Source organism: Dipodomys spectabilis, unplaced genomic scaffold, assembly GCF_019054845.1.
Source record: "Dipodomys spectabilis isolate Male_0828 unplaced genomic scaffold, ASM1905484v1 ptg000714l, whole genome shotgun sequence".
NCBI classification, from domain to species: Eukaryota; Metazoa; Chordata; class Mammalia; order Rodentia; family Heteromyidae; genus Dipodomys; species Dipodomys spectabilis.
In genome coordinates this window covers 1,705,057-1,718,563 of record NW_024871391.1, presented here as the reverse complement: position 1 = coordinate 1,718,563, position 13,507 = coordinate 1,705,057, and positions in this window count along the sequence as shown.

Sequence of the window (13,507 nt, the reverse complement as noted above, 5' to 3'; positions counted from 1 at the left end):
GTCTGGGGCTCTGACATCTTACCTTAGAAGGTCTCTTCTGTGGTCTGCGTCGTGTGGCGGGCTGTGTGTGTGTTTGGGGGGACATTTGGGAGAGGGTCTGTCTTGTCTCCCCTCCCCCTTCCTTTCCACTTCCTCCCAAGTGCCCAGACCTGCCTTCCTGGGGCAGGTAAGGAGATGATGCCACACAGAGCAAGTGGCCCACGGGATGACGTCACCAAGGGGCTGCACAGCGCCCCCTTGTGACAGCGGAGAGGACCCGACCACAACAGGCCCAGCAGAGACGGGCCGGCTGTCACCCCGCGCCCTGCACGCACACGCACGCACACGCATGTGCCAGGTGGCTCAGGTCATTTCCTGCGTCTGCCGTGGCGAGCAGGAGCTCTGTGGAAGAGCCGAGCACACGCAGGCACCAACGCCGCCCTCCCAGAGCAGCAGGTAACCTTCCACCTTGTTCCAGAACGGGACTGAAGCCACCAGAGGGTTCAGAGACCACGTCGTCGTCATCCCGAAGGGGAGAGTCCCCTCCCACGCCCCGGGCCCCGGCGTGTGGGAACACGCGCAGCCTCGCCGGGAAACGGGGCAAGGAGGGTTTGCACGCACCTCGTTGGGGCCCGAACACAAAGGCCGGCGAGCTCCGTGCCTGGCGGGCCGTGCCCAGGACTGCTCACCACCGCGGTGGGGTTTTCCCTCCTTAAAACGCCCCTTTAACTGTGCTCTTAAAGATGTTTACTCTCACACACAAACCCTCTCCACTTTGGAAGGCAAACGGTCTGTGTGCGGCTTTCCTGCGACTAAGCTCATTCCCACCGTACTGTCAGGACAGCGGGAACGCGGTGGAACCCTTTGATAAGAAGATAAATGATAGGAAATTCATCTGAACGCCCAAACGGCCCCAAGCCAGACTTTCCACACAACGCGAGCACAAAGCCGCCCTTCTGTGAAGGGCGTGCTGGGTGGCCTCACCCCTCCCAGCGTGGGCCGTGTTGGCCAGGACTCTCTCTGAGGCCCACACCTAGGCCAACGGCGTTCCCTGACAGCAGGATGCCGCCTCAGAGGCACCTTGGGACACTCATCATCCCCGGAGAACCTGTATCGTGTCCATTTCCCCAATGTCCTGTGGTGTCCATGTGTGTATAGGAGGCATTTGTTGGAAGATGGATGGGTGGATGGAAGAACAGATGGAGGGACAGATGGAAGGATGGAAGGATGCCAGGATGGATGGATGAATGCTGGATGGATGAATGGGTGGTGGGTGAGTGGATGGATGGATGGATGGATGGATGGATGGGTGGGTGGATGGATGGATAGATGATGTAGATGGATAGATGGATGGGTGGATGGAAGGATGGATGGATGGATGGATGGATGGTGGATGGGTGTGTGGATGGAATGATGGATGGATGGGTGGATGGATGGATGGATGATGGATGGATGATGGATGGATGGATGATGTAGATGGATAGATGGATGGGTGGATGGAAGGATGGATGGATGGATGGGTGGATGGGTGAATGGATGATGGATGGATATAGGGATGATGGGTGGTTGGAAGGATGGATAGATGGATGGATGGGTGGTGGGTGGGTGAGTGGATGGATGGATGGGTGGATGGGTGGATGGATGGATGGATGGATGGGTGGTGGGTGGGTGAGTGGATGGATGGGTGGATGGGTGGATGGATGGATGATGGATGGATATATGGATGATGCGTGGATGGAAGGATGGATGGAAGGGTGGGTGGATGGATGATGGATGAATGGGTAGGTGAGTGGATGGGTGCAAGGATGGATGGATGGATGGATGACAGGTGGATGGAGGGATGAAAGGAAGATGATGGATGGATGGATGAGTGGATGAATGGGTGGATGATGGATGGAAGGATGGATGGATGATGAATGGATGGAGGGATGCAGATTGGATGGGTTGACACACACATGGCTGGTTAGCTGTATGGAAGCAAGCGTATTGAGCTTTAAAGATGCCTTCACTGAACGCTTGGCCCGCGGCCAGACCTCTCTACGAGGCTGGTGATTGATGTACTTGGATGTAGTCCTGGTCCTAGCAACTCTGGGTCCCACCCTCTCAGCCAGGGCGTCCATCTTCTGCGGGAGGTTTGTGTGGGCGCAGTGATTTATGGGAAAGTCCCTGGGAAACCATCTCGTAGATCCCGGCTCTCAAACAGCACAGAGTGACCCTCCTGCCTCTGCCCGGCACGATTCCAAGGCTCCCAGCCCACCTTCCTGTCGCTTCAGCTCAGACTGCTCAGAAAACGTTCTGGAGCCGTGCCTTGAGATTCCTGTCCACAGAGCAGGGGGAAGGCAGAGATTACGGCAGAATGAGAATTCTAGGCCCAGGAAAATCGAGAAGAGCCAGCTAAGGAGGAGCTCTTGGGGAGAATGTGGAGGGAAAGGCCTGGGACTACTCTAAATGAATAATGGCCAATTGTCACATTGGAGCTCAAATTCTAGGCATGCTTTTCACGTCCAAACCAAGATGGATCGTGCGTGTGTGTGCACGTGTGTGTGTGTGTGTGTGTGTAAACGTCTTCAGAATGGTCTGGTGGCACATAAAAGTGTTATCACTTTTAAAAAGATGGTCCTCTCAGCCAGGGCTGACTGAAAGCATATGCAATTCAGAAATTAGCTCTGGCTCAAAAAAAGCGGGGGGGCTGGGGGGGCATGTTTTAAACTCAACGCTGAGTCAAGGTCTTGCAATCCCGTGGTTTACAATGTATGGGTCGTGACATGTTGAATTATTACTGCACAGAGAAACCGTTGTAGATTGTTTTCTCTTTTTTTTTTCCTCATCCAGAGAGTATTATTTATTTTGTTTAAAAGCAGCGTGGCTGGTGCCAGTAGCTCACACCTGCAATTCTAGCCACTCAGGAAGCAGAGATCTGAGGATTGTAGTTCAAAGCCCACTCAGGCATGAAAGTCCGTGTAATTCTTATCATTAATTAACCACCCAAAGACAGGAAGTGGAGCTGTGGCTCAAGTGGTAGGGTGCCAGCCTCAAACAAAAAAATACAACAAAAATGCTCAGAAACAGCACCCGGGCCCTGAGTTCAAGCCCCAGCCCCATCACCCCAAAAATAAAAAATAAATGAAAATAACTTTATGAAAGTTATTTCAAAACACAAATTAACTGTCTAAACGGAGGCATTCTTTTTCTTTAAATACTTTTATTTACTATTAAGTAGTTGTACAGAGGGGGTTCCATTCCCTAAGTCAGGCTATGAACACGCTTCTTGTTCAATGCCACCCCTTCCTTGAACCCCCCCCCCCATCTCCGCCCTGGGTTGTGTAATTCTGTTCTTACTTGATGTATGTTGGCTCCAGTGACTGATTTGCTCACTTTGCCTCCTCCTGCTTCGTGAGCTCCCCCTTTTCCTCCCTCCCCCCAACATGTTCACACTGCCAGGTGTTCGCGTTGATCGACAAGCACTTGCGTTGTCCGGAGGGGCTGCACCCTCCGCTTGCGTGTGTGAACACGTGGGTGTGAGCTTTCCCTCTAACTTCTGCTAGGAGAGAGGCCGGCACCGTCCCACAGGACCCCAGAAGAAGCAGCCCCGCCCCGGCTCTGAGACAGGTGTCAGACATTCCAGGCCCTGGAGATGCCTCAGGAACAGATGGAAAACACCTGGGCGCGGTGGCGCCCGGCCCCGCCCAGCCGTCGGCCGGCTGGCGCTCCTCGGGGAAGAGGGGCGGGGCGTGCGCCCGCGTGGACCAGGAGGTCGGACGGCGGAGGGAAAGCTCGCGCTTCTATCCGGGGAAGCCTTGAAGGGTGCTTGAAGAAGAGCCAGGGACTGGGCCTCCTCCTCCGGCCTCTGCCCGGCCTCGAAGAGTGGCCACCCCGGAGCCTGTGTCCTGCAAAGGCCGGGGAGGAGGGGGCCGCGGGGAGCCTGCACGGGGCCCACACGGCTGTTTTGAAGGGCGAAGTGAAGGTCACACCTGCTTCTCATCGGGCGCGGTGGGCCACAGCCCCAGCCAGACCGGACGGGACAGACGGACGCTGAAAGGCACCGTGGGATTTCCCTGGGCTGACCCCGGACCCTGAGGGCCCGGAGCAAGGTAGCCCCCCACGAGGAAGCCGCGGGCCCTTCCCACGAGACAAACCAGCAGCCAGGACGCCCCGCCGGCCGGCCGGCGCCGGTGGAATCTGCGCTTGGGCCTCGCCCGGGCATTTTTCACCAGTCTCGAACCAGTCTCGAACCTGCGCCGCAGACCAGGTAGGAACTGGACCTTGTCCTCGACGGGTCGTTCGATTCTCGTATTTTCATCCGTGCTATTGGAGTTCACATGGCGGAAATCAGGTGGCCACAGCGTTTGAATCTGTGCTCTGCTGTAGGGTCACTGTCGGTTTGTTCGTAAGAAAAGGTGGCCTGGATTCGTGGCGTTTGTGGTCATCGGTGGAGGGTCGTGGATGACATCAGAGATGCGTCCGGGTGCGGTGGGGTAATGGAAGCCGCCAGCCGGATGGTGTGGCAGCGCAGGCTAGGCCGGGGCCAGCGCTGGACGTCCACCCCCAAGGGCACCATCTCAGAGGCCGCACGAGGACCGTGCACTCAGGGGGAGATGGCCACAGGGGAACCGTGCTTTGGAGTGATTGTTAGTTGTTTTTGGAGGAGTTGCTGTTCTGGGCTTCAAGGAAGAGGCCTTGTTTGGAGTCAATTGAAGGAGGAAGAGGAGGAGGAGGAGGGGAGGGGGAGGAGGAGGAGGAGGAGGAGGAGGAGGAGGAGGAAGAATCTTTTCTGTCAAAGTGACAGCTTGACATCACGCGGCCGATCTAGGACTGGATGGAAGGTGCTGTGAGCTCTGGTAAGCCACGCGTCTTGTTTTTCCAGCAAGTTCCTGCTTGGGCCAGGTGTCCCCGCTTGGGTGGATTGCTCCGCTCCACTGTTAACCCTTTTCAAGCTCATCGGTTGCCCGAGATGGGGCCTCTGTGGGCAGGAACTCACCAGGGCTAAGGTTGGGTGGACGGGCCGGCGGCCTGCCCGGGCGCCTGGTGTCCACCCGGCTTCCCGGCCACACCGCCTGTGTGCTTTTTATCTGTTAAAAAAAAAATCCCTTTTCCCATTTCCCCACATGCGGCGGCGATGTCTATGGGTTCGTAAGAAGCAGAAGGCAAACAGTTCCAGCGTTTTCCATTTCCAGCTCTAAGGAGGTGTTAAATGCACAGCGTTTCACCGATATATATGCACACTTGTCTTTTCCCTTTCCCCCTCCAGCGGCAATCATTGTTTCTTGGCTGCCTGAGTTCGGGTTCATCCTTCGGAGATCCATTCCTCGCCCGCTCTGTCATTTATAAAAGACGCCGTGGCACCCAGGGGCAGGGCAAGGGGGGGGAGGACTTGGAAAACTTCAAATAACCTGAACGCGTCAGACGCCAACCTTAAATTCGAGCTTCCCCAAACCCCTGGCCTGACCAGGGTAATTCAGGTCCGACGCACCCAGCGAGGGATGAGGAGGCCGGAGCGGGGGCTGTGGGAGCGGGGGCCGAGGGACAGGGCCCCTCTGCAGGCTGGGCCCAGCCCTGCTGATGCGTCCGGCGAGGGATCAAGCCTGCCATGGGCACCAGGAGCTCCCAGATGCTCCCCCTCCACAGGCCTCTCCCTCTCCTTCCTGCTCCTCCCGCCACCGAGGAGGGCAGTCCTCCCTGGCTCCACGCCGGGCTTCCAGGAGACCAGGAAGGTGGAGACCGGCGTGTGTGGTTTCTTTTCTTCTTTTTTCCCCAGTGCTAGGGTGGCATTTTCTCAGCCAGTGGGGAGGGAAGGGGTCTTCCACACATGCGCTCCATCAAATCATGCACTGAACAAATCTGAAACAACACGAATGGAAACAATCCTGCCCACTGCACCAGACGTAACCCGGCACGTTCCAGGCTGCGGGACCTCCATTGGGTGCCACGCAAAGCACCGACTTTGGGGTCAGAGGCAACGGGCTTAAACCTCATTGCTACCTTCCCCAGAGTGGGGCAGTTGTAAGAAGGTTCCAGAGACAGGCAGGTCGCCATCTGAACAAACAGGCTCACAGCTGTGCCCGGCCTGGCCCACGCGAACGGGCAGGATTGAGTTATCTCCCAAGCACTTCTTCCCCGGGGCTGACACATGGTTCGGTTCTTCCTTTTGTGCCCAAATCCAGAAGTAAAGTTTGCACCGTCGGCTCTGGGTAGATACACAGGTCCTTGCTTGCTCTACTGTTAAAAAGCTGGTGTTTGAGGGGGCTGGGAAGGTGGCTCAGTGGTAGAGCGCTGGCCTCGCATGCATGAGGCCCTGGGTTCGATTCCTCAGCACCACATAAGCAGAAAAAAGCCGGAAGTGGTGCTGTGGCTCAAGTGGTAGAGCGCTCGCCTTGAGCTGAAGAGCTGAAGGTGTTCTAGAGAGATGCTTCACTCAGTGTAGACAGTGGAACAAAAGGAAGTGTTCAGGAGCTAGACGAGGTTGACCGCGGAGTAACTTGTGTGCCATTCCTGCCGATGTTTCCAGAAGTTCACGGCCCTGTGGGGGTCCTAGTGCTGAGTCCTAGCCTGGGCTTAGTCCTGAGCTGAGATTGTTGAAGGCATCCGATTTTAAGGCTTTGAAATGTCTCCTTAACTCTTTCCATACCAATTATGTGTTGTAGACATTGGGCTATATATATATATATATATATTTCCCCAAATTAATGCCGCTGGCTTCTTTGAAGTGTCTTTTTGTGAGTCTAGTAGGAGATCAGCAACGATCTCTGTCTGTGGCTTGCGTATGGTGATCCTGAGCGCCAACGGGGGCTCTGTGCTCTGGGTCCGTGTGTGGCCGCTCCGAGACCTTGGCATCAGCTCACTGGGTCGCAAGACGTCCCTGGTCCTACAGAGGCTCAGAGGCCTTGGGCAGAGCCAGAGCAGAGTTGATCATCCCACAGGCTCAGGGATTGCCGGTCCCGGGCTTCTCTCTCCATCCACTGGGTGTGAGTAGCTGCTTTCTGTGCGTCTGGATTCGATTACAGAGGGAGCGGCGGGGGAAGAGAAAAGAGGGAGGGAGGGAGAGGGCATCAGGTTGATCTTGATAAAGTCATCTCTTACCTGGAAGAACTTTTCCCCCACCGAACAAACCAATGGCCGTGGCTCTTCGTGGCCACTTCCGTGTCTTTGAGCCAATGGGCGGTGTGGGGAAAGGCAGAATCCGACCAGCCTTCCACCAGTGATGCCAAAATGGTCGCTGAATGAAACTAAGAGCAGTTCCAGCTTCTGACTGGGGGGAAGGAGGGAAGGAGGCGGGACCAGGCAGCCAGCTGACCTCTCAGCTGCTTCTTCTGCCTCCAGCTGTGTTGTTTGGCTTTGGTGACAATCAGGGAGTGAGCAGAAATCACCCTCATGTGGAAAGGGAAGGGGGGGGTCACCCCGGGAAGCCCTGACTTGCATCTCCCTAAAATTCTTCCGTTGAAGTCCTCCCCAGACCCCTCGATCTCCTAGCTTGGAGAACCACAGAGAGAAGACTCCTGCTGGGTAATAACCGCTCAGGCGTGGGGCTCTGGGGTAGGGACCCAGCCAGGGAACCCAGCCGCGGGTGGGTGACACCTTGTCCAGGCCCGGGGCTCCGGCCTGCGCAGCGGTGGGCGGCCTGCGTGTGGCGGGCGCCGACCGACGGCCGCTGAGTTTCCGCGCAGCAGCAGGAGCCACGGCTGCAGGCCTGTTCTCCTGGGGAGTCCGGCCTCGAGCCCCGGCTCTGGGGCTCCTCCGCCCGAGGCTCCTTTCCGCTCCGTTTGCTCCTGGAGGACGAACTCCCGTTTCCACCGCTGCTGCGGGCGCTGTCTCTCTCGCTCCCTCCGGAGTTGGCAGCCAGAACACAAGGACGCACTTTGCCTCCTGGAAAGTCAAGCCTGAGACCTGCAAGCCCGGCCGCCATTTTGTGGGGACCGGGCCTCAAGAGGAGCGGCCGTGGCCAGGCCGGGCCGGGTGTCATCCAGGACTTCCTTAAATGACGCTGCAAAAACCGTGCATACGCTAAGCTTTGTAAAAAGCAATTATGCGGGCTGGGAAGGTGGCTTTGTGGTAGAGCGTTTGCCTCTCATGCATGAGGCCCTGGGTTCGATTCCTCAGCACCACATAAGCAGAAAAAGCTGGAAGTGGCGCTGTGGCTCAAGCGGTAGAGCGCTCGCCTTGAGCCGAAGAGCTGAGGGACAGCGCCCAGGCCCTGGGTTCAAGATCTATGACCGACAGAACAAAAATGAATTATACCTCATATGTAGGCCATTTCAGGGCTCACTGCTCCAACTGAGAACTACCTTTATGCATCATCATACAGTGCGGAGACACTGTAAGCCACACACACACACACACACACGCACACGCATGCACGCACACACACATGTGAGCAGAAGGGCTGCCTTCGAGAGGCCTTAAAATTGGAATGAGTGTCCGGAGTGCCCAGAAATGGGAGGCCTAGGGGAAGGCGCTCGGAGCCTGCCTTCCTCTGTCTGGCCTCCGCAGAAGGCTGGAGGTGGTGGGTCTCTGCTTTGCTGATTGGCCCTTGGGAGGAGGCAGGTTTTTGTTTGTTTGGTCGGTCCTGGGTCTTGAACTCTGGGCCTGGGTGCTGTTCCTCAGCTCTTCAGCTCAAGGCTAGCGCTCTACCACTTGAGCCACAGCACCACTTCCGGCTTTTTCTGTTTATGTGGTGCCGAGGAATCGAACCCAGGGCCTCAGGCATGCAAGGCGAACCCTCTACCACTTGAGCCACAGTGCCACTTCCCGTTTTCTGGTGTTTTATTGGACGTAAGAATCTCATGGACTTTCCTGCCCGGGCTGGCTTTGATCCGTGATCCTCAGATCTCAGCCTCCTGAGTAGCTGGGGTGACAGGTGTGAGCCACCGGCGCCTGGTGCAGATTAATAATGTAGCTAATTATTTCTAACCATAGTTTGAAATTTTGCTGCCGGCCCAACTGCATACTCATTTCACTCATTCATTCATTCATCTCTTCGTTACCAGTACTTGGGCATGAACACATTTGCGTAGCTTGCTTGTTCTGCTAGTACTCTAGCCCTTGGACCAGGCCTCTAGCCTGCCTGGCTTTTTGCTGATTAATTTGGAGATGAGGGTCGGGGACTTTTCTACTCAGGGCGGCTTTGAATTTGCAACCTCTAGATCTCAGCTTCCTGAGTAGCTGGGATTCAGGCGTGCCCAGCTTTTTACAGAGCCAACGGTCACGTTTCTGGGTTCACTGGGGGTGACAGATGTCAGGGTGGGAGTTAAATGGGGGGGCAGGATGGGACACCGGAGAAATGTGAGGCTCAGAGGAGCACTGGCATTTTCTGAAGCATCCTAAGTGGGCGGGCCCTGGTGAAACTGAGATACAAATGTTTGTGCGGCACTGACATCCCATGCTGAGCGCCACATGTGGTGAGCCAGGCTGCCAGGCCCCTGCCCTTCCAGCACACTCCTCAGTGTCAGCAGGCACTGGATCCGACCCAGGTCGCCCCCCCACCCCGTGGTGGGAAGCTGTTTCCTGAGAATGGAAATAGGGGGGTCCAGGAAGCGCGGGCTTTCGGGGACAGTGCCCAGGCCCTGGGTTCAATCAGCGTGGAGGAGGTAGCGTTTCCCAGCCCACAGAACAGCCCTTTGCAGGGATCCGGGCTTCTGGAAGCATCTTCCCGGCCAGATGCGCTGGGCCATTTGCAGGTGGCAGGTGAATTTGTCTCCCAGCACCTCCGGCTGGACCCCTTCAGCCTTCCTCGCTCACATTCCCGCTGCCCTCCCCTCCCCTGCCCTCCCCTCCCCTCCCCTGCCCTCCCCTGCCCTCCCCTGCCCTCCCCTCCCCTGCCCTCCCCTCCCCTGCCCTCCCCTCCCCTCCCCACCCCTCCCCTCCCCTCCCCTGAGCGGGGGCCGCGCTGCCCTTGGCTTGGGGACCAGGCTCTGCTGCCTGTTTACCTTAGGATAACACAAGCAAAGAGTCTCCAAGATGGCCTCTTGCATGGCCATCCAGTGGGTGCTGGAGGCCCAGGGGGGCTTTTCCTAGGCCCCAAGGTGAGCATTCCCCAAAGACACTCTCCAGATGGCCGCTGGGGTGTGGGGTCCGGCAGAGCGCGTGCTGGCCGGGGTCTGAGGGAAGGCGGGAGGCTCCTGGCGGGACGGTGTGTCTGGGTGAAATGTTTCATTTTTTGTGTGTGTTTTGTGTCTGTGCCGGGGCTTGAACTCAGGGCCTGGGCGCCGTCCCTCCGCTCTTCAGCTCAAGGCTGAAGCCACAGTGCCACTTGTGGTTTTCTGGTGGTTCACCGGAGATCAGAGTCTCGCGGACTTTCCTGCCCGGGCTGGCTCTGAACCGCAATCCTCAGATCTCAGCCTCCTGAGTAGCCGGGATGACAGGCGGGAGCCGCAGCGCCCGGTGCGTTCCTGCGTTGGAGAAGATGGCTGTTGGTTCGCTCCCTCCGGCTCTGATGGCCGCGTGCAGCTGAGGGAGGCCGGGGAGGGGCTCTGGTGGTGGCTCTCTTGGTCCCTGCAGCTAAGGCGTGGTGGAGTCTCTCACGTCTGGGCGGCCGGTGGGAGTCTCAGGAAGATGACCGAGGGTGAGGCTGCGAGTGGAAAGCGCGGTGTGAGGCGGGAACTCTTTGCGCGTGCCCCGCCCCCACGTTCCTCCTCTCTGCACTGGACGCCATTTCTGTCTTCCACCCTCCACCCCGCTGGGCACCCCGCGCCCCGGAGCCTGGGTGGCCCTGGCGCTGGAGGCCAGTGTCTCCCTCTCCCCTCCATCCCGCTGGGCCTGGGTTTGGCGACTTCACGTGGGCCCGGCCTCCGTGTGCGGAGCCTCCCTCCGCTGGGCCTCCCTCCGTGGAGACCCCATGACCCTCAAGGGGCGTCCACGCGTGTCTGTGGGCAGCACCGGCGTAGCGATCGCTGGCCGATCACGGCCGCCGCTGCGCGCTGCGTGGGCTCTCCAGCGGGGCGAGCGGGAGGCGGACGCGGCCAGAACGTGACCCTCCCGGAGCTGCTGCTCCATCCTTCTTCGGGCCTGGAGGAGGAGCAAAGCCTCGGCCCTGGCTGCTCTCGAGGCCGCGCTACTGCTCACGGAGAGATGCAAGAGCTTCTCCAGCCCACGAGCTGCGTTGGTTTTCCGGTGGTTCCTCGAGGTCCCTATCCAGCTTCGCCCACTCCCCGCCGCATGGGGGGGGGTGCGTGGGGTGGACCCCGGCTTTGCCACTCCCCGCCGCAGAGGATCAGATGCCGACATTTGCACAATCCTCACGTTTTATTGTTCCGCCAGCCCTGCGTGTGTGCCCTTGGGGAGGAGTTGAAGGCAAGCGGACAGACGGACGGCCAGACGGCCGGGAGGAGGAGGGGCAGGCGCCGTGTCTGCGGGCACCTAGTTCCCGGGACTGACGGGACTGACAGGACGCCGAGCAAGAGCGAAGCGCGGTCCCGTGGGGTGTGGTGCGGGTCTCCCACGACCAAGCCCACGGGCGTGGTGCTTGGATCCCAGCTTCAGACGGGCCCTGGAAGCCTTACTGACACAACGCCACATTTCCAGCTCATTCCCCCCGGCCCGTGCCCACCCAGGGGTGCCGGCCCCATTCCCCCGGAGAGGCCCGCGTTGAACGCAGCCCCTCCCGTCTTCAGGCCGCAGCCTTCCCCTCTCCCAGGCCCCGGGGGGGCAGGGGGCTTGGCTGGGGCTCCCCTGCGGGACGTTTGTAAGTCTCCACCTTCTGCTTCTCCGGGTTTGGTTTCCCTTCCCTGCGGAGACTGAGAGCCAAGTGTTCCGGGGCTGGAACACGGGGCTCGGGGGGCCTCCGACCGCGGTCCTCCTACCTCAGCCTCCGAAGGGCTGGGGTCACCTCACACGCCACCCCACCCCGGTTGGTCTTTACTCGCCGGATGGAGAGCTGGGGGGACGTTTGCAGAAGGGGCTTGGGGGGAACGGAGTGTCATTGTCACTTGGCTTGGGAGCCAGTGGCGGGGCGGCATTCTCACACACACCGGAGGGGAACCGAGTCACGCCTGGGTTTTTCCCAAAGGCCGGCCAGCCGTGACATCACACAGCCCCATGGAAGGACCCAGAATACCAAACAGCAGGCCGGGTCCTGCTCAGGACGCGGGGGCCGTACAACGGAGGCGAGTCCTGGCTGGATGGAAACAAAGAAGGTCCAGTTCGGGATTTCTGGTGTCATAATTCAGCGTTGCTGACTTCACTGCCCACGTGTCCAAACCACGGAGACGTCTCTCTTTCTGGTAGATTCTTCAGATGTGGCACACGGGCCCCGCGGGAGCCGGCTTTGGCGGTGACCTGTGTAGAGAAGGTGCATCGATCGATTCTGCCCAGAACCTCGGAGGCTGGCGGCTTGGAGGCTGGCGGCTTGGAGGCTGGCGGCTTGGAGGCTGGCGACGAGGAGGCTGGAGGCGAGGAGGCTGGCGGTTTGGAGGCTGGCGGTGAGGAGGCTGGTGGCTTGGAGGCTGGCGGTGAGGAGGCTGGAGGCGAGGAGGCTGGCAGCTTGGAGGCTGGCGGCGAGGAGGCTGGAGGCGAGGAGGCTGGCGGCTTGGAGGTTATTGAAGCCGTGGTCTAGCGGCCCGGTCACTCACTGACCACATGCAGGATAGCTATCTTTTTTTTCTTCCGGTCGTGGGGCTTGAACCCAGGGCCTGGGCGCTGCCCCTCAGCTCTTCAGCTCAAGGCTGGCGCTCTACCACTTGAGCTACAGCGCCACTTCCAGTTTTCTGGTGGTTCATTGGAGATCAGAGTCTCACGGTCTTTCCTGCCTGGGCTGGCTTTGAACCGTGATCCTCAGATCTCAGCCTCCTGAGATCCGCTCCGTCGCGGGCAGAGCGGAGCGCCTGGCCTTGTCTACAGCGCCGCCGGTGTCATCTGCACACATGGGGACAGGCCACGCGTTTGTTCTTGCGGCTGCTCAGAGATAGCGGGAGAACCGCGCGTCCCTCCCTCCCGGCGTATTTTTAGATGATTCGCAGATGTGCCTTGTCTTTTTTTGTTTTTTATTCCCGGGCTCACAAACTCCCAGGTTTATTCTCGGCAGCAGTGCCCGGCTGCCGGCTCCTCTCCTCTCCTGGGTGGGGCTGAGCAGCGGCTGCTTTAAGATGAGCGGGTCGCAGACTTCCCCTTCTGTGTCCCGAAGGAGCACGGGGAGGGGATGGGGCCCGCGGTGCGGGGCTGACCGCGATCCTCAGCTCTCAGCCTCCTGAGTAGCTGGGATGGCAGGCGGGAGCCACCGGCGCCCAGTTTATTCCCGCTTTTCACCCAAGCTGATGCCCGTGAAATACCTGTGAGTAAAACCAGCCCGTCTGGAAGGGGGCACCGGATCATCCACCCTCCAGAGAGGCTTCAGCCGCCCGCCCCGCCCGGCCCCCGCGCCTCTCCCGCGGATCCGCTTCCTGCCGCTGGCCCGAGCCCAGCACCGCGCGCTTCCTGCTCTTTTGCCCCCTGGAGGACAGGAAGTTTAGAGCGGGGCCAGGCTTCCTTCCTGGTGGGCCCCGGCTTCTGACGTGGGTTAGGGGTCTGGGCTGGCGTGGCCTGTGGGAAGCGGGCGGGCGTC